We start from the raw sequence: 23,039 nt of genomic DNA, 5'->3' as shown, positions 1-23,039 counted from the left end.
GAAAGTTATAGTGGAGGTGCAATCACTGCTGGTAAGGGTCGTTGCCTTGCTGACTGTGCAGAGCCGAGTGGAAATTTCTTATTACTAGGCTCTGCATCCGGTAGAAATTGGGGTGAATGAGCATTCAACCAATGAGCTTCAGAGCTATGCTTTAACAAATGGAGATTTCAATTTTTATGCTCCCAATTCCTTCATATCTCTCTCTCTCTCTCTCTGTGTGTGTGTGTGTGCGAGAGAGAGAGAGAGATATATGTATACACGTATGTATAAATGAAACAAGATGAAGAACTCCAAATAAAAAAGATGTGATATTATACCAAATTCATAACATGAAGAACTGTTCCAAAGAGAAAACATTATTGGCATGTTTTACTTTCTTCTCATTACACATTGAGTGTTTGGGAAGGTGTTGAAAACAGAATGTTATAATACGGTGGCGCTTAATTGAACCTAATGACATGGAGAAAAATCTGACATGATGGGAAGAAATTTGTCATATCCTCCATCAGCATTCAAAATACTTCCAGAATCTCCTTTTGGTTTGTAAACAACCGAAATTTCCCATGTTTAAATTTAGTTTATTGCATTCTGTAATAAGTGTAATGGAATGGTGAATGTGAGAATTTTAATTGTGAAATTTTGAAAAATCCTGTCATGATGTGGAAAAAATGGATGCCATTTCTGTGATCTGCACTCAAAATACTATTATACTTTCAGAATCGCATACTGATTTGAAATCATCCAAATTTTTCCCTCAAAATGGAGGGCTGTGTGATTATATAATTTCAGCAGTTTAAAATAAGAAAGTCTAGTTACTGAGTTATGACAACTCATCACATCACATTAAATAACTCCTAAATTGTTCTCATGTAGCATTATAGCACTTTAAAATGTCTTGTGACATTTTATGTGAACTTCTTTCTAGACCCACAGGATGCAAAAGAAGAAGAAGTTTTTGAAAGTTTGCAAGCCTTTTTAAAGTGTTGCAGTTACACCGAAAAATTGGTGGATTATTATTCAATTTGATGTAATCAAGATTCTTGTTGTTTGGGTTAACCTGGAGAGAGAGGAAAATGGCATAGAAATATATACAAATACGGAAAAATAATAATGCTAATTTGACCAGCTCTGTTTATGCCCCTGCTGCCCATTCTTTTCTGCCATGTGCAACAAGAACAAGCCGCTGCAGTGTAGGTATCAGTCAGCAGTCCCACAAAAGACTTACACAGAAGGGTAGGAATCCACAACCCTCCCTCCACACAGTGACATTCATTCCTTTATCAAGAACTCTGGAATCGGCCCACATGATGAAAATGGTGGTTTTGAAAATGTCCACGTTCTTACCCAAGAGTTTGCAAGCAAGAATTGGCAATGGATGATTTGTTTCATTTTTCCACATAGCATTGACCACTAGGCAGTTACATGCCTTCGATGTCACATTTGGGTGCAGCACATCAGTTCTGCCTTGGTACTTGTCATCTGCTTTCCAGAAGGGTACAGCATTTCTCGAAAATCTATGTGGAACTTCCTGTGTTGGACCCCCAAGTCACAAAGGTGAATGAACCTTTGAAAATGACATATCTTGACTAAAGAGTTGTTTCTCTTGGCTGCTCGTCTAGTCACTCAAGATCATTGGCAACAGTGGAGAAAATTCAAAAGATACTTATCGATACTAACATGGCTCCGTCCTACTGTTTTTATGAATTCTTGTTCAGATTTCTGACCTCCCCGATGGCATTGTCACCTTGTAATCAAGGGGTCCCAGGTTCGATACCCGGTGGAGGCACATAGTGGTTCGGATCCCACTTTAAACTGCAGGTCCAGTCCCAATTAGCCTTAATATGCATAAAGTGGACTTCAAACACCAACTCAATCAAATTGTTCAGATTTCTGTACAGCAATCGCAACAATTTTTTCACAAGAATAGAGTGGTTTAAGGAGTAAAAAACTCTGGAGATACATTTATTTGAATTTGAACTTAAAATTTTGGGTGCGTCAGCACCTAGGCTATTTTGCACCTGTCACGTTATACGGGGTCCAGCCCTTACCATAACTAAAATAGCATAATTGCAATGTTATTTTACTAAACTATTAAAATATTCTGACTTGTTAAAAGCTAAGATACGAGAAAATACCATGTAATTCAAGTGGTGACATTTTATGATAAATACTACTCCCTCTGTCCCATAATTATAGTCCGGTATGCCAAAATGGTAGTACAGGAATGACAGCCGAAGAGGCAGATGGAAAGCACAATTTGTACTGATCCTTGAGTAGTAAAGTTGTATGACTCATTCCCTTGTTTCATGTTCTTCTGCCTACATCAATGTCGCAGTTTGAATATCGGGCAATTATTATGAGACAACAAACAAAGTTGTACTGGACAATAATTATGGGACAGAGGGAGTAATATTTTTTTGTGACTTGCAAACTGTAAGTTATAGCAATTACTGCCATGTCGAACAAAGTAAGGAAAGAACATTTGACTGCCATAACTAGGGGTGTCCAAGGATAAAAATTTGTGATGAGAACATGTGTAAAATTCAAGATTTTCACCATGTTCACAAATTTTGCAAGTTTACCCTTCCCGAAACTGGTCCAGAAATGGCAAATTTTATCAGTTCCGTATGATAGGATTTCCCTCCCCAATCATGTTTTGGGAAACTTACAATATTTGTGAACTGTAGGAGCTGGAGTCATTGGCTGTGAGTATGCGACTATTTTCGCAACAATTGGCACACATGTCTATTTGATTCACGATAAAGAGAAAATCCTCCCCCATCTTGACGAAGAGATCTCACCGTGAAAATCTTGAATTCTACACACTATCCCCCTCCCTCTTAAGTGATTGTTTTTGCACTTCTGAAATAAAAAGCCATTAATTTCAAAAAATTTAGACACTTTTAGCAGAAAAAATACCAAGAAATAACCATTTCCCAACACAATCCTTTGGAATTTCTTGATTTCTCGGGATCTCGAAAAGTCGAAAATCATTTTCCCAAGTTGGCAATTCTCATGCTGTCATTTTGAATTACTTTTCTTTTATACAGTAACCTTTGATGCATAAAAACATTGATCATTGGTGCCACGATGGAGAGCAGATGAAGTGCACTCTGCTTGATATCAATGCATCATGAAAAATTTCAAAATGATAAAGAATTGTTCATCATCAAAGTGATAGATATTTATGTAAAGGAAACAAGGCGAATCCGAATTCTATTTAAATAGTGGACTCAAGTCAGAATTTGTCAACAGCGCCAAGGTATTTTCACTCAATTTCAATTTTATAATTTGTAAAAAATTAATAACAAGGTAACAACTTCTGTAACTGAGGGTCAAGATATGAAATCTTACTTTGAGTCTCCCTGAGAAAAAATCCTGCGGACACCTTTGTACCACATTACAATTGTTAAGTTTGGATTGAACTCCATCCCTTATCACAAACCTCTATTTTACTTCTTTTGTATTGACCTGTGTTATCTCCCATGGCTCAATACTGTTGTCTTCATTACATTTAGCCATTGCATCATTCACCATAACATGTTTTTCCTTGTTCTTTGTTGTCTGACAAAAATTGTTTGCAAAGAACCACTATTGAATTTTCTGGGTGCCTTTGGATAATTCTATTGCTGTGTTGTTCCTAAACAGTATTCATTATTTGTTTAGTTGACTCTGTGGCAGCGGGTGACCACAGTGTGCTAAGATGGCGGGTGTCCCAGGTTTCGAATCCCAGTCTGGACATGGGTGTTCTTTATGACTGTATCTTCACCATATCATCACTCATTCTCATCATCATGAATAGACGAAAGTGACAGAAAAGTGATACTAAACAAAAATACATTTGTTTTTTTTGTTTAAACATTTATTTTTTTGTTTAAGTGATCTTGCAGGATGGCAACTTTAGGACCATGGTAATATTCAAGTATAATTCCCACTTTTAAAGGCGAATTTTCCAAAAATTCAAGGGTACATGCAGATAGATGTTCTCTCTATTTCAATCCTACATATTAGTACCGTCTCTCACCACCCACACACAGATATAGTAACAATATAAAGGGTCTGAGTCATTCCAATGGATCCAAAAATTCTAATTCAATTAAATGGTGTACATACTTCAAAAAATATTTAATTTATGGTGCAGAGTTTACATTTGCCATTTAACATACTAAGACTTGAAATGCATCTACAAACATAAATCACAAATGTTACGGCATATACTGATCTATGAAAGATTGTTAATTGCATAAAAATTTCAAACTCAATTTAACATCAACTTCAAGATATTTTAGCTTGCAATAATCTTCCATCTGTCAGATAGATTGTTCTGCAAAGGATACCAACAAAGTAAACGGGTTGAGAGAATTCTGTTCTATTTTCCACGCAGCTTTCTTTTCCTTCTTTGATAAAATGAAGCTGAACTGTGAAAAACGTGCCTCAGTGAATTTATAGACCTGTACAAATTCAGTGGAATTTTGATTCACAAAAGTTGCTATTTTCACGTGCACAGAGAAAAATCCATGCAGAATTAGAATTGGAAATGGTCGGGAAAAAATGGCTTTCTGCGGATTTTTTCACAAAAGTGTGTCAAATCAATGAAAATACAGGAGTTGGCAGTATTTTTCCTGTTTCATTGTTTTCGTTTAGCTCCCTACTGTAAAGCGGACACTCATTTCATAATATAAAATGCAATTTACAATATGAAATTCGTAGCTAGACATAAACATTGTTGAAACGGTTCCTACCGAGTGTTATCTTCATATTTTGGTTGGCTTATTAAATAAATCTATGTAGTATAAACATATTCATGTAATTAGAGTAGTTTTGTATGTTTTTTTTTTTAATTTAACCTAATAGTATGATCAGTAAGATACTATTTACGATGTTTGAATTTGAAAAAAGAAAATACTGCTCTACCTTTAGAAAGTCTAGTATCAAATCTCTTTATATTAAATTTTGTGTTCAGTAAAATATGTATATTTGTATTCTGGCTTTCCAGTACATCATGCATAATTTGGATAAATGGCTGCTAACCCTGGTCACAGAGAAACTAGTGGTGTATTTTCGCTGCTTGTTGCAAAATTCTCAACATTTGTGAGACCTCAGCCCAGTAAATTTATTTCTTACAAGTCGATGCCCTGATGCCAACAATTTCACTGATAAATACATTTCTGATCTTTAAAGTTTATATGGAAATTAATATGCACCCTTAATTAATATTTATATATCAACTCTGGCATAATCATGGTTCAATTGTGTATAGACTTGCTGTCAAATATAAAATTAGATTTAAAAAATTAGTCGTCAACCCCTGGACGACGGACCTTTTGCAGCCCAGAGGTTGAAAAACACTGGCACTAAAACTGAAGCAGAAGCAAATAAGACTGGTCGCAAATGTCAAGCAAAAAAATCCTATTTCAGAACTCTGGACTGGATCTACAGATTGAAATGAGATCCGAAGCACTCTGACCACTGAGGTTCAATCTTCTTGTTACAAGGCAACATTAATAATTTATTCCACTCCAGAGGCCCATTTGTGATTATAAAAGGAAACTTCTATCAAAAAGCCGGCCTTTTTACAACAATAGTACTAGCAATTTGTTCTCTGTGATTTATAGGCTAAATTAAATCTTAATGTCTGATGAAGTGGCTAACAATCTTGTTAAGTTTAGAGAATATTCAGACCAAAGCAACACATGACAGTGGGGGGCCATGACAACTGACATGGGCCCCTTCAGTCTGTAAGCAAGCATCCACCATGCATGCACAAGCAAGACCGAGGTGAAATGATGTGCGCCATTGAAGGAGCTTTCAGACTGACGTCACAGATGACGAGCGACACAGTCGCATTCAGTATAAAGCAAAACATTCACCGTGCATACCATTGAGAAAACAGTGTAGTCCGAGCAACATGCAAGTGACATGTTTAGGTCGTTGTCACACTTTGTTTTAAAAGGTTGAATGGTTTACTGAGAGTCTGCTTCCAAGTGACTGATACATGTCACTTGTTGCTTCGGTCTGAAAGTTCCCTGAGAAATTAGTACAGGCCAAGTAACAAGCGACACTTGCTTCGGGGTCATTGGATGTCAATTCATCCAGGTCATGTCACCCACCGTCCCCGATTTTGATTAAATTCAGTATACTTATACAATTTTAATGCTGATTACAAAAACGACAATATTTTTTAGATTGGTCTAGGGGTTCAGAAGTTAACGCACTTTCTAAAATCTCCGTGTACGCCACTTGCAGATCCACTTTGAATGACACGCATTAGGTTGTAAATGATAGTATCTTTCCTCAGGTTTGCCGTAGAAACTTCAAGTTTCTTTTCTTTTGTTAAAAATGGTGTAAGCTTTCATTCAAATAAGGTTTCAGATGAATGTATTAATAACCATGTATTTTTATGTATAGTTCCATGTAATTTTTAGAAGAATAAATTACTTACTTCAATAGCAAATTTCGTGCAATACCCCCCCCCCCTTTCAATTTCCCACCAATTTTATATGTGGGTAGCTTGGAGTGTGTGCTAATGCCTGATGGAAGAATTGGGATGGGCGGTTCAGAGACAGGGTGATAAAAAAACCTGAGGGAAAATACCATAATTTATAACCTATTGTGTGTTATTCAAGGTGGAGCTGCAAGTGGCGTACACAGAGATTTTAAAGAGCACGCCAAGTTACATGCTTGGTCACATGACAAGTGGAGTTGTTGTTCATTTGTTTGAAATTGCAGAGGTAGAAAGCCAGCAAGTTGTTTGTTGCAGTTCTTCAAATGTGTGGAAATGTATGTATAAGAACATTTGCTATGTGATTTCTGTGGTGAAACACAAGTGTTTAAAATGTGGAAAAGCAACGTGTTCTCGGTTATATCTACTGATCGTATTTGGCACTGAAGTCGAAGTGCAGTTTGAAAGATTTACACTTCCAGTGAACGCCTTCAAGACCACACTGCAAGATCATTCTCGAAGTATACTCGCTTCAAGTACGGTCTTGCATCTTTTGGACACGGCCTGATACTCTCTTTGAATATTCCATAATTCATGTATTAATGTTAAATTTCAAGGGTACATATTAATTAATGTATAAAGTTGAAAAAAAATAGGATGATATTTGCGAGAAAAATTGTTGGGATCGGAGCATCAACTTTGAAAATACGAATTTACTGGGCTGTGGGCTTACAAATGTAGAGAACCACTGTTGTTCAGAGCATCCATTTTCTTGTTCACCTTCGACGCTTCATCATTTACAAATGATTTTCCTATGAGATCATGGCACATGGCAATGAAGGAGATTTCGAATCAACATTTTTAAAACTTTGTTTACATCACCTATCCCAATACATGTTTATAAACCTTTACTGTACACTAATGCCTTGCAATAACAAGTTAGTATTATGTCACTCATTAAGGAGAAGTCTGATTAGATAGTGTGTCTAACTTGGCTTGGATATCACCCTTTTTGTGCTACATTTTCCAGTGATTCTTCCATTTCTAGTAGATTCAGCCACATGTGATAGATATTGAAATAATTTAATGTGTGTCTATTCAGCCGACATCAGTGTTACTATTAATACCATGATCCTGGGTGGATTACAGTTGTAACTTTATGCACACAAAATATGCCTGTTATGGCATGCAAGACCTTTTAACACATATTTTGATCTTGTATTTGCTAAACAAGCGGTGATTGATCAATAGTTCCAAAGTTATTGAACCTTGCAGTTAGCTACAATACTTATTGGTCAAATATGGGTCACAATTTTTGTTGTGCACCACCTTCTTCCACAGGCTATAGCTTTAGAACTATTTCTCAGAGAAACCTAATATTTGTATAGAACCTTTCCATACATAACTGGACCATCATCCAAATCCAAGACTTTCTGAAATTGGTCTGACAAGGAATGACCCATATAATTTCTTTACTGATATTTAAAAGTAGTTGCGGTAGCTCAGTCATTAAGGCGTCTGACTACCATGTGAGAGACCCGGGTTTGATCACCGGCGGGGGAGAACCAGGAATTTTTCCACCTGTTCAAGCAGCTCCGATGCCCACCCAGCGTCGTATAAAGTGGGTACCTAGAGAAAACTCGGGGGGGGGGGGGGGGTAAAGGCAGCCAGGGGCGTGGTGCTGATCACATCACCCCCTCCTTCGGCTGTGATCAAGATATTGTGGGGACCTAACCTCACACCCCCTATACGCCATAATGGCATGGTGCATAACACAGGGGAGCACTTTACTTTACTGATATTTAAAAACTGTTTAAGCTATGTATATGATGCATCATATCTGGTTGAAAATATATGTAACTTTTTGAATTTGGTATTGCCTAGCCTTTTTATATAAATAAAGTTTACTATAAGTTGTCTTACTTCTGTGTACATGGACATCTCCAGGATCTTTTCGAGGGGGGTGGGCAGGAATATTTTTACCCCTCAAAAAACACTATTTCAGTCTGAAATTATCATGTTTCTTCAATGAATTTATAATAAATAACATGAATTACGGTGACTGAAATGAAATTATGTGTGAAATATGTAGTTTTTAGGTGGACAGTCATTTTCCTTGGCTCCTTTCGGATGTCCATATCTGTGTATGTAAATTACAGTGGCACATTCTACAATTACCACGTTTACATACATTACAACTTTTTTCATATTGTATTTCATTTAAAGTATGGTTTATTGCTCATTATATATTCTGCAAGCTACGAAAACAAGCTTCTAAACCAGAATTTAAGTAAATTATTTAAAAAACTTGAAAACTGGTCTCCATCACACCCTTCTGATGACCAGGTTTCCTCCCAGATTGTAGGTACGGGAGACGTAAAGAAAGTAGGACGAAAAGAAAGTAGGACGAGTGGTTATTTAAAAACATGAGGCTTCAGGGTGCTTGGCAGAGGCAGTGTTGTTATGTGAAGGGAAATTTATCTTGGTACAGGGAAACCTATGTCCAATTGTAGGTAAAGAGGTAATTTTATGAAAAATTAAAAAAAGCAGAAAATTTGAAGTTGTTGGATTTCCATTTTCTTTTATTACTAGCATGCCTTCATTAGTGTTTTCTTCTATTACATATATTACATCTATTACATAGGCCTATATCTGGTACACCAGATCAAATTTTCAGAAACCTGTGCGTTACTGTATAAAAAGCAGGGTACCAGTTAGATATAGTGAAAACACATTTAACTCGTTTATTTCAGAATTATTTACATTTGTACTTACCTTATATGCATAGCGGAACATTTTTCAACTTGGGATTATGTTTTTTCCACTGAAAAAAGAGTAATTTTTCACATTACAAGTATTTATTGGTCGTTGCTAATTCGCTTTCGTGACACACAATATGGCGGGCAAATCTTGACTCACGTTGTCTATCGTCAGCTGATATGCAGTGTTTCCAAACTTATGAACCGAAAAATGCTGCACAAACTATTCACAAAAGGTTTTTAAGCGAAAATTGATCCACAAACCATTCAAGGAAGGTTAGGTTAGGTTAGGTTCAGTTAGGTTAGGCAAACAGAAAATTAAATTGGCGGAAAAAACCGCTCACACATCATCTTGTAAAACTACCGTGTGGTTGCTACACTAACACTTATTAACCGAAAAATGATGGTTTTTAGGCTAACATTGATCCACAAACCATTCACAGAAGGTTAGGTTAGGCAAAAATAGAAAATTAAATTGGTAAAAAAAAAAACTCTCTCATATGTCATCTTGTAAAACGACTGCGTGGTTGCTACACTGACAGGGGGTTACATATTCGAATGCACGGAACATTTGATTCACGTAGTCGACGGTAATGGTGGCACGAGCTATCGTGCAACAGAGATACATTAATGTCGAAAATGACATTATTTACCGGCCGAATAAGTTGCACGAATCGAAAGAACACTATTCGCAGCTTCCAAAAGTCCACAGGAACTCAATTCCACAAGTACTTTCCCATCATTTCTCCTGTAAATTTGAAGAATTCTGTTTTCACTATATATAACTGTTACCAAACGCAGAATTTATGCTAGCATTAACATGAACTCATTTCCTAAAGTATATATTTTGGTCCTTTTCATCATGGACATAATGGCATATTAACTTTGTGTTCTGTAATTTATCATCAAATTCTAAACAGGGTCATTCCATGTGAAAATGGTAAAAGAACTAAACCTGACCCACCTAACTACGAAAGTATGAGTGCAAAATGTGCAATTTTTTCAACACCTTTAAATTGCAGTATTTTGGCAATCATGGCACCTGTAGAAGGGTATTGAACAAAATCTTCAAACATTTTGATACACGAATGACTGGTGTCAAGCACATGGGGCCGTTTACCCACCATACCCCTCCAGAATTACGTTGAAATTTATATTAATCAACAGTTTTTGATGTTTTGCATAATATAATATTAGTTGCAGCGTGTGGAAAACACAAATAACTGAGATATTCGATCATAAAGTATGACCAGCAAAAGCAAAAACCTGCCATTTTGGAGTGCTTCCGCCAATTTTTTATTATTGAAACCCTTTGTATGCCAACTCAAATAGCAAAAGAACAAGTCGATAATAACTATTGGTACCAAACCTAACTTAACTATGTAAAATTATACTTGCTGTTGTAGAATGTCGTTTTGGGTGCTAGATTCAATTGCACGAAGCTTTCAGGTTCTTATTGGTACATTATAGCACATTTTCGCGAGCTAAAATCAACTGAAAACGTTCACAAACAACAAAATATTCATATACCATGCAAAACCTTTCACATTCTATAGGGGGTGTACACAGGGTCATGGGTACCAAACTCCACAGTGTGTGTTAACAGACGTAAATTGGAATCGAACCATGTAAAAATTACGTACGTAGCATGATGAAATCGCAATAAAACAAAAGGAACTTGGGCCCCAAAATCACTATAAATTGGGCATTTATGAAAAAATGTGGGGGTTGTACGGATATATCACTACCTCACATAACACACTCATATCAACATGTTTCAAGAAGCTTGCACTAAAATATCATTAACTATTTAACGTAAAAAAACACAGTGCATTAATTACAACCCCTCACAGAAGAGGTTTATTCGGAAATATTAATCTGGCTAGGTCTAACATTGCATTTAGAGGGGTGTAGGAGTAAATTTACAGCCAAAGTGACTGTAAATTGGGCATTTGTGAAAAAATGTGGGGTTTGTGCTGATAAATCACTGCCTCGCAGTACATACCCATATCAACATGTTGCATATTGCTGGAATCTTGCACTAAACGATCATTACGCGAATGCTAAGGTTTCTCTTACAGACATTTCTTTCCTCACAGCTCCTCTTGCAGTTTTCAGTATCATAATTTTATACTCTAGTTACTGCATTATTGATTCAACTGTCTTGTCTACTCACTTTCGGGAGTTTGTATCTTGCAGTTTTCAATATAATTTTATACTCCAGTTATTGCATTATTATCATTATTGATTCAACTGTCTACTAACTTTCGGGAGTTTGTAAAAGGATTTCACCTGAAAATGATATCAATCGACAAATTATTCACACTCTTCTTTATAATTAACATATATACAGAATAGGACAACAACAAACAAGACGCTTCGGTATCTGATCTTCATTTGTTTACATGACGATTGCGTGAGGCCCCTTAATCAGGATTTCATCATCACTTCCGGTGCTAGTCCTGTCCTATGTGGAAAAAGAAATTTCGCCGCCAGTTCATTCGTTTTAATTCTGAATCGACAGTTTGGCTTGCATGTACAGTGGGATCCATGAGTATTACCGTGCAAATTGTCCATTACTATTTTCATTAATTTTTCTCTTACATTCTATGTGTTTTTAAGCAATGGATTTTTATGTATGCTGGTGTAGAAGTTGTCAACAGCTTGTTTTGAGATTTCTTTTAATTCTTGAAGCTCTTATTGCGTCAAATAAAGTGCACGAACATGGTGATGGACAATTTGCACGGTAATACTCATGGATCCCACTGTACACGTATATGCAGGATAATACCCAGTTTTGGAAGGCTCGTAGCGTTGAAACGAGGAGTCAAGCAAACAAACAAAAAAATAATTAAGAAAAATTGTTTTGTCTTTGCGATCTCTATGCACTGTGAAAGTTCGTACGATAAGCCTTTGCATAAGTTGTCAATTCCGGACTTTTCTAATTTTGATCTGGCAACTCTGCAGCCTATTTTGCGCTTTGGTTACTGTTATGTTTTTCATCTCTCTCTTGTTTATGTTTACCTCGAACGCATGGAGTTGGTACGTCTGGTTATTTTGTTCTTCTGGAAGATAATTAGTACCTTCAGTGGTATATACTTTGGGTGTAATGTAATTCCACTGCGTATCAGTGCCTGGGGTTTATGCAGAATTTTTCATCTATGTGTGTTCTTTAGAGGGGTGAAATTAGCAAGGAATTCAAGCTGGAAGAGAGCGGAGCCTAAAACCAAAGGGGCCCAAGTTCCTTTTGTTTTATTGCGATTTCATCATGCTACGAATGGAATTTTGGTATGGTAATAGGGTAAAATTTTCGGAGCGATTTTACAATACAGGGAATTTCTCCATTTTGTTTGAAATTCGGCATACTCACTAATTTTGGCCCCCTAATCACGAATCTGCAGTCAAAATTTGGCGCTCACACGTGGAAATAGCAAAATAATCGAAATTAAGTTCGTATTTCCACACCCTCGATTTCCGAATTTCCCGCCGGTTCCGGGCTCCGCCCCTGGGGTAATCGACCTACCGCCCCCAACCGCTATCGCGGCCCCGCCTCCGCTCCGCTCCGCTCCGCTCCGGCTTCCCGCCTATATCTATAGACTCCCTGTTAAGGGCATGTTAGAAAGTGGCCGGATTCACCTGCCCCAAATAAGCGCCAAATTTTTACGTGAGCGCCAAATTTTAAGTGCAGATTCGTGATTAGGAGACCCAAATTAGTAAGTAACCGAAAATTCAAACAAATTGGAGAAATTCCCTGTATTGTTAAATTATACCAAATTTTCGTATCCTCAAAACGTATTTCTTGAATTTTACAGGAGAAAGTACTTACCGAAATGGCTTTATTTATACTTTAGGAAGGTCTTGGAAGTTTGTTTTCACCTCGTTGAAATTTTTTTGCCGGTAAATCATGTAATTTTCGACATTAATGTCACTCCGATGCACGAAAGCTGTTCCCTTGATGTCCGTCTACTACGTGAACCAAATATTTGCGAGCGTTTCATGACGTAACAACCGGTCAGTGTTTCCAAATACGCGGTTTTGTAACTGTGTAACAGTTCTAGAACGTAAATAAACGTGAGTTACTGTTCATCATTTCTGATTACGAACTTGCGACAACATGACGTGCACAGGATCAGTGGCGTGCTCTATGTGAGGTTGATGAGGGTTATAACCCCCCCCCCCTTTCGCCCAGTATCTCTAAGGCTATTTATGAATGGTTCGTGGGGCTATTTATGAATGGTTCGTGGGGCTATCCATAAATGGTTCGTGGGGCTATCCGTAAATGGTTCGTGGGGCTATTTATGAATGGTTCGTGGGGCTATCCGTGAATGGTTCGTGGGGCTATTTATGAATGGTTCGTGGGGCTATCCGTGAATGGTTCGTGGGGCTATTTATGAATGGTTCGTGGGGCTATTTATGAATGGTTCGTGGGGCTATCTCTGAATGGTTCGTGGGGCTATCCGTGAATGGTTTGTGGGGCTATTTATGGATGGTTCGTGGGGCTATCCGTGAATGGTTCGTGGGGCTATTTATGAATGGTTCGTGGGGCTATTTATGAATGGTTCGTGGGGCTATCACTGAATGGTTCGTGGGGCTATCCGTGAATGGTTTGTGGGGCTATTTATGGATGGTTCGTGGGGCTATCCGTGCACGGTTCGTGGGGTTTTCGAACCCGAAAAAATTTCTAATTTTGAAAAACAAATTTAACTATGTTTCCTAACCTAACCTTGCCGTACATGGTTCGTGGTGCTATTTATGAATGGTTCATGGGGCTATCCGTGAATGGTTCGTGGGGCTATTTATGAATGGTTCGTGGGGCTATCCATGAATGGTTCGTGGGGCTATCCATGAATGGTTTGTGGGGCTATTTATGAATGGTTCGTGGGGTTTTCGAACCCGAAAAAAAATTCTAATTTTGAAAAACAAATTTAACTATGTTTCCTAACCTAACAGAACCTAACCTAACCTTGCCGTGCATGGTTCGTGGGGTTATTTATGAATGGTTCGTGGGTCTATCCGTGCATGGTTCGTGGAGTTTTCAAACCTGGAAAAAATACAAAATCAGTAACACGAAACTAGGTATTTTTCTATGAAGAAGGGTGCAACACTGCATAACCACTGATCATGAACTACGCTAGTCAAGAATTCTCCGCCATATCGCGTGTAATGCAAGCAAAAGCGAACAAAATAAAAATACTCGATATTTCGAAAATTGAGATTATTTGCCTGCAAAAAACGAAGCGCGAAATAGAAGAATCCTTACGAATGCAGAATGTGTCAATGTGAAAAATACGAAAATAAGGGAATTAGAGACGTTTGGTGGTTACCGAAATTTTAATAGATATAGTTAAATGTGTTTTCACTATATCTAACTAGTACCGAATTTTTGCCACCTACCATCACTTTTTCTAGCTGTATGGATTTAATCACAATAAGTAGCTAATGAACTTAAGTCACGAGTGCAATCATAAACAGAGGACTCTGGACTCCAGGGTTCACAGTGCCCTGCAGATGCACTTGGAGAAAATTATTTGTATTTGTATTTTCTGGTAAAAATCTGATATTCCCCGGACACCTATAACTTCTTCGTTTTGTCAATTTTTGACATTCGTACTTACCTATCTGTTTCGCGGAACATTTTTTAACGTGTATTCACGTTTTTTTGATGAAAGTAATTGCATTTTTTTTAAAAAAATTGTTTTTGTAACTGAAGAACGTACCTTTTTGCAAATGGTTTGTGGGGCTATGTGAGAATGCTGTGTGGGGCTACGCATATTTTTTTCGAAACCAATTTTTAACTATTGTAACTTATACGTGACCCTACCTAACCTAACCTTACCGGAAATGGTTCATGGAGCCATGCGTCAATGGTTGAATTTCCGCTATGAAACATTCCCACATCACACAAAACACCTTCCAGATGTTAGACAATGCTACAGGAACTTTTTACTGTAAGTAGTTTCTTCTGTAAAAATGAAGAAATCTGTCCGCGGAATATAAGATTAGTACCTTCTCTTATTGTTAGCATTGTTCTGCCATCACTTTACCTAACTTCTGTCATGAAAATGAATGTTGATTAAATGAAATGGGTGAAGGGTGGATACAAAGAGACGCTCATGCACAGGCCAGGGCTTGAACTCGGATCCTTCAGTAATGAGATCGTGAGATGGAGAAATAAGGGAAATCAAGCAGTAAATGTCTGTTATATCGGAGACACATTTCTTCATTTTTACAGAAAAAACTACTTACGGAAATGAGTTTCTATAGCATTTTGGAAAGCTCGTGGAGGTATTTTCTCATCGTACAATGCTGCAGAACAGGAAATAAGGTCTTTTGATATAATAAACTTGCATTTTGTGCAAAGCGACAACATTATGTCGTCGTTTCCATTATGTTCCTGCAGATGGCGCGAGCGTCGAAAGTCACGCGGTCTCGCCAGTGTTTCCAAACGTGCCTTTTTTATGAGAATTTTTTTTCTTAACTATGCTTACCTAACCAACCCAACCTTGACGGAAATGGTCCATGGGGCTATGGTGAATGTTTTTTGGGGCTATCTGTCAATGGTTCGTGGGGCTATCGTGAATGGTTTTTGGGGCTATCCATCAATGGTTCGTGGGGTTATCGTAAATTTTTTTTGGGACTATCTGTCAATGGTTCGTGGGGCTATCTGTAAATAGTTTGTGATGACATAATGAACACGAAAGTAGGTATTTTTCAGTTAAGAAGGTGGAAACACTGCATACCCACTCCAAATCGACAAAACACAAGCACGACGCATGATGATCCACAGCTGTGTGCGCCATATTGTATGTTCCGCAATGGAAGAAAGGAACCAAAAGAATTACTCGTAATGTGAAAAATCGAAGTTATTTTCGTGTAAAAATCATAATGGCACCTTGAACTATGTTCCGCAATACACAGTTGGTAAGTACGAACCATCCGAAACACAGAATATCAAATATTAATGTGTCTCCTATATAACAGACATTTACCAATCAAGCAATGCAAATTTTTTTTAAAAAAAAGTTAATCATACACAAAGATGGTGTTTCTTACACCAATTGAAAATTATAACTGGGGGAAAGTGCAGTTTGCTTTACCGACACACACGTATCTGAATGGTTAGCCCTTTCCTCTAGTATTTGTTGTCGGCCGACCTGCATGGGGGAATGCAAGTGGTCCTGGATCGGTTACCAGTGGATTTTTTTATTTGTGAAATATACAAAACAGTAATTTTGCCTGTAGTATTATATGGGTGTGAAACTTGTTCCCTTATATTGAAAGAGGAACACAAATTGAGAGTATTTGAAAATAAGATCCTTAGGAAAATATTTGGACCTAAAAGGGATGAGGAGACAGGTGAGTGGAGAAGGTTACATATTTTGTATTCATGTCCAGATATTATTAGAATAATTAAATCAAGAAGACTTAGGTGGGCAGGCCATGTGGCACGAATGGGAGAGGAAAGAGGAGTTCACAGGATTCTTGTTGGGAAACCTGATGGTAAGAGACCTCTAGGAAGGCCAAGACGAAGATGGAGGGACAACGTTGAGATGGACCTAAAGGAAATCGGTAGAGGTGGAAAAGAGTATATAGATCTTGCTCAAGATAGGGAAAGATGGAAGGCCTGTGTTGCTTCAGCCATGAACCTTCAGGTTTAAGATGGGTAGAGAGTTAGTTAGTTAGCTTTATTTTACTTTGCTTCTTGTGCCACTTTTGACTAATTTGTATAGATGGGGAGGAGTGATGACTTGATGTAATTGATGAATGGAAACTCACAAACATCCATGCCCATGCTGGGATTTGAATCCGGGGCTCCTCATGTCGAAGCTTGATATGCTAACACCACTCTTCTACGAGGGACGGCGGTACCCAGTGGAGGCACATAGTGGTTCAGTTCCCACTTTAGATTGTAGGGCCAGTCCCGATTAGTCTTTCTGTGCATAACGTGGGCTTAAAACACCAAATCAACCAACCGTGGGGGAGTGGTTATCACAGTGGGGGTCGACTCCCCACCTGAGGATGGGTTTTCTTTGTGTTTGTTCCTTCCTTAATTATATCGTATCATCTTCGCGCTTAACCAAACGTGACAAAAAATCTACTCTAAGTAACAAATATCAAATCAAATCATTGATAGATTGTTACATTTGGTTTATTTTACTTCGATTTCCTGCGGCTTTTGGCCAATCGTGAAGATGATAAATTGATGAAAACACACACACACAAAGAACACCCATGGCAATCTCTGGCTTAGTAATCAAATGAAATTGTTTCGAAAGGAGGTGGGAGTTATGTGTACTTTTTTAGAAATACTGGGTGCTAAAGTGTGTGTGTGTGTGGGGGGGGGGGAGAGGTTATGACCCCCAAAAGCCACCCTTCGGCACCCCTCGGATTGCTATGCCAAGGGTCGAGGTCACCTCACGTCACTGATGTTAACAGACGTAAATCACAATCGAATAGAACCATGTAAAAATTGTGGTAGTAGTTAGATATAGTGAAAACACATTTAACTCGTTTATTTCCGAATTATTTACATTTGTACTTACCTTATATGCATAGCGGAACATTTTTCAACTTGGGATTATGTTCTTTTGGTCATTGCTAATTCGGCGGGCAAATCTTGACTCGCATTGTCTATCGTCAGCTGATATACAGTGTTTCCAAACTTATGAACCGATAAATGCTACACAAACTATTCACAAAAGGTTTTTAAGTGAAAATTGATCCACAAACTATTCATGGAAGGTTAGGTTAGGTTCAGTTAGGTTAGGCAAACAGAAAATTAAATTTAAAAAAAAAAAACGCTCACGAGTCATTTTGTAAAACTACCGCGTGGTTGCTACACTAACACTTATTAACCAAAAAATGATGGTTTTTAGGCTAAAATTGATCCACAAACCATTCACAGAAGGTTATGTTCAGTTAGCTTAGGCAAACATACAAAATTGAATTGAAAAAAAAAAAAACGCTCACGCGTCATCTTGTAAAACTACCGCATGGTTGCTACAGTGACAGGGGGTTACATAATCGAACGCACGGAACATTTGATTCATGTAGTCGACGGTAATGGTGGCACGAGCTATCGTGCAATGGAGATACATGAATATCGAAAATTACATTATTTACCGGCCGAATAAGTTGCACGAATGGAAAAAACACTATTCCCAGCTTCCAAAAGTCCACAGGAACTCAATTCCATAAGTACTTTCCTGTCTTTTCTCCTGTAAATTTGAAACACTACTATATCTAACTGTTACTAAAAATTCAATATATTTAAGGGGATAAACAGGTAACAATACACACATGTTTGTAGTTTCTTCAATGATATTCATTTGGCTTTTTTTTGAGTTTTGAAAAAAAAAAAAAATCATTTCATTATTCACTGCAGAGTACAACACACAGGAACAAGAATACACGCTCGTCACGTGTTCGAATCCTGGCCTTCATCAATTCCATCATATATCACTCTCATCCTCATCTTCGCGATAACAAAGTGTGGCAGAAAAGCAAAGTAAAATAAACCTAATCAACAACAACAACAATAAAAACACTTGTTCTGTTACCCAAATAAATACATGCTTACTCAGTTGTTTTCATTGGAAGCCAAGAGCTACTATATGTAAATAAAACGCTAGTAAAACTAGAGTGAGAGAGAGAGAGAGAGAGAGAGTGAGCAAATATTTGTTATTTAATCATTATATATTTTATATTTGGAAAAAGAGAAGAAAGCATAACATTTTTGTCTGCACATAATAAGTTCCCATTTCATAAATAATGAAACTACATCCCATATTATACATACAAATTGTACAATGTGTAAAAACGTTGAAAAAAATCATTCAACTTTCGAAACCGTTACCCATGTAGGGCTGGTGACCAAATGTACTGATCTAAATTTATTTATAATTTTTCTTTTTTTTTGCAATTAATATATGTTGATGTTTTACATAACATAAAATTTGTTCACAATGCAGAATTGAATATCTGATGTATTTAGTCCTGACATGTGGCCCATGTACTTCTATCATGAAATACTTCCACAATTTTTATGTGTCTGAACCAGTTGCATGCACATACAAAATGTGTACAACCATGTGTAAATACTAAGAAATGCAAAAATATGTAAATTTTTCAAGAATGTGTTTGCAATTATGCATTGTGTCAAATGCACATGGATAACGTATGAACTACAGACATGGCCATGTAGGGGCCTACATGGTATATGGCAACAATATGCTGAATGATATTCTTGAATATATCAGCATCCTCATGACAAGCATGTTTCTAATTTGAATCGAAGATAAATTTTGTTGGCTCTCTGGCCAAGCATATCAGTTGGTTGGTTTTTAATCCCATCAACAAAATTTTGTACATCTGATCATCAGTCATCCTCATCATCATGATTAGTAAAGAAAGGCAGAAAATCAAGAGTGATACAACCAAGAAATTGTCGAAATTCTTTCATGGCCACTGCATTTTTTTTCAGTAATAAGGTAAACCATGCCATGAAGGCACATTTAGGGGATGTGGGGGTTGGGCCCCACACATTTTCAGTCTCTGCTCTTTTGGAGGTGATGTGACCAGCACTATGCTCCATCTGCCTTTATCCCCCCAAGGTTGCCCCCAGGTACCCCAGACAAACCCCAGAACCACTTTTTGCAGGGGCAAGGTCAGAAAAATTCCGACCTTAGATCACCCACCCTGGAAACAACCCGGGTCTCCCACATGACAGTCAAATGGCCTACCAACTAGAGTGTGAGTGATTTGCTTTATTTAACTTTGCTTTTTGTGCCACTTTTGGCTAATTTCCGAAGATGGGGATGAGTGATGATATGATGAAATTGATGAATGAACACTCACAAACATTCATGCCCAGACCTGGATTCAAAGCCATTGTAGCACTATGTGCTAATCACTCCGTCACGGGGGGCTGGTCCTTACCGACTAGACCACTGTGGTATTTTACATGGTTTGATTTCTAATTATGTCCGTTAACACATACTTCAGAGGTTTCGTGACTACTTACTACACTTTTTCTGGAGAACAATTTTTCCCTCCCATGCACTTCTATCTGATGGTTTGCAAGCAGTCATTCATTTACTGTTGTCTTAGATACAGACTGCTGCTACCATCTTATTTCACATGCGTGGGATGTGAAGGAGTATTTTTTCACTCCTAAATGTTTTTCTTATTGTTAGTCAGGTTAGGTTTAGGGCTCTTGGTAGTAATAAAATATTCTGAAATCCTTTGATTGTTAGATTAGGTGGGTCACCTTTAGGTCTCCTCGCAGTAGAATAATGCCCCTAGATTCTTTAAACACCTGATCACATCTTGATCTGGCATTGAGCAAAAAACTTCCTACGAGCCTCACATGATAATCTGCAAATAATTCACGAAAGTTCAGCAGGGGGAAAGAGAGACTACATTCCATCTTACTATTTCACAATTCTGTATTACATACAAAACGGTTGTAGCTAGTATGACTCCCAAAAATGCTATTCCTGTCTACATTTAGTGCAATTTTGCTTGTAATTATGTAGTGTACATTTCATACTTCTGATGCAGAAATGTAACCCGTATTAACCATGTAAACAAAACCAAACTAAAAGTTTCACTACTCACATGGTTGCAATTGACTACACATATATGTACAAAAAAAAATCCTTTCCAAAATATTCTATCAAAGTGGCTTACAGGGGTGTCGCGAAATGTTCCAATACTTTCACTGAAATGACGCTTCCAAATATATGCTTATTTAGTACTTTTTACATGTAAAATGTTTGTTTGAAATATGTGTTTAAGGCAAGCAACCAAACTACACTAACTGAGCCTTGCAAGTGCTAGATAGGCTTACATTCTGACTTGGGCCTCTGCAGAAGTATCTTGAAATACTAAGGGTGTCATGATACGAAACAGTTTGGGAACCCCTGTTCTATCATACAGTCTTCATTCCATTGACTAGGTCACTGATACATTTGATCACATAAGAAAAATGCACCCTCATTGCTTGAAACTTTGATCTGCTTGAAAATGCTTCATCTTTTCTTTTTTCAAGAGTATAGGTCCCGTTCCGAAAGTTGCACGATTTTAACACGTTAAACGAGTTATGGTAACTGGCTGTCCCATAAGTTCTTCCATGCATTTCATGAGATTTATTATGCTGTCCCAAAAGTCGCATTCTGTACGTTTCGTGCAAGAACGAGATTCACCAAATGCAGGCCAGGAGGCTGGTTTGTTCGGTGAGAATCGTCTGCTGCTTGCAGACAATGCGTCTGCTTGATGGATCCAAACTGAACTACTTCGAAAATGTATTATAATTTTAACAGATAGCAACATGAAGCAACATGCACAAGATGAGTATGCCTCAACTGTTCTTAGAATGTGATTGAAATGAGTAACAGTGTCCGCAGTAGTGTTTATTTTTGCCATTAAGAACATTCCTTCTGCTGGATGCCATGTGGAAACATTCTCTAAACAAAATGCTGCGCCTGTGCTTTCGCCTAGAGTGTCCCATAAGTCTGCAAAGTAACTGGTTTCACCAGATTCACAAGCCCAGCTGATGTGCATCGCAATGCGAGAGCCAGTGTTGCTAATCTGTTCGATGTACATACATATGGACTAAAACTTCGCTAAATTTGGACTAACACATGCGTAAAATTACCCAAAGTGATGCAAAGAATTCATAGTGATTCATTATTTGTGTGATTTCAAATAAAGTAAATAATGTATTATTTTTCCATTGCATTAATTGGCTTGGTGGCATTTTAACTGTTCACTCCCAATAAGCCCACATTTTTACTGCAACGACATGTGATACATGAGTGACACTACCACTGGTTTGAGAACTAATAACCTGCGCTGCGAAAGTGTTAAACCTTGACAATTGGACCACAAACAGTTCTCCTTAAGCAGTGTTATTGCCTCTCTATGATGGGCGACAGTCGGCTGCCTTTGTTGTACATTTACAAACGATATTGGCTTCCGCAACAATAACAAGAATAAGAAGAAAGGAATAACAAGTACATATATTGCCACCAGACGATAAGCTGTGTGGATTTCTCTTTTGTTATGAACTTGCCATCAAAGCATGCCAATTTTAACAAAGAAAACAATATGCATCGCATTAAGCAGCAAAAATACCAGCTTCCTTCCTTCTTACAATTCCTACAAGAACACGTGACAGAGCCGAGAGTTGAAACACAGAAATACTCATGCATCCATATAATTTATTTCTTCTGAACAATTCTAAAGTGATGAAGTATGAACATTAGTACTGGAGGCATTATGGAATGCAATGTTCACTAACATACACACTCAATACACACAGTCAACGTCAAGCTGGTCAAGTACTTAAAATAATATTTTGGTGCTTTCAATCCAACAAAACTCACACACACTCTGTCTTTGTCCTTCCGTGATAGAAAAGTGCTTCATTAATACAGTTGGCCACACTAGTTACTAACTAGCCAATGAAAATGCACTGCATAAAAGAAGCAACCATTACGTCATGCTATATTGCCACATTAATGTTCCTGTTGAATGGTGTGAACCGTGAGCTGGAGCGCTATTCAATTGTTTTCAATTATGTTTGGGCGAGTGTGTCCAGGAATAGAATGACAATCGGCAACAATGACAAAGGTTGGCGAGCAGGGTAGAACAGGTGATGCTAAGAGGCAGGGAGATGAAATGAAAATTGAGATCTGCACCGCGGCAGAGATGAGTGTGTCGGCCTTTATTCACACAGACCCTTTAGATTGTTAATTATATTTGTGGGAGGGTGAGAGGTGGTAATATGTAAGGTTGAAATAGAGAAAACATCTGTTTATACCCTTGAAGTTTTG

This window comes from Lepisma saccharinum, chromosome 15 (assembly GCF_977018435.1).
Source record: "Lepisma saccharinum chromosome 15, izLepSacc3.1, whole genome shotgun sequence".
NCBI lineage: Eukaryota > Metazoa > Arthropoda > Insecta > Zygentoma > Lepismatidae > Lepisma > Lepisma saccharinum.
The sequence above is the reverse complement of the archived record's forward strand: the minus strand, read 5'-3'. Positions refer to the sequence as shown.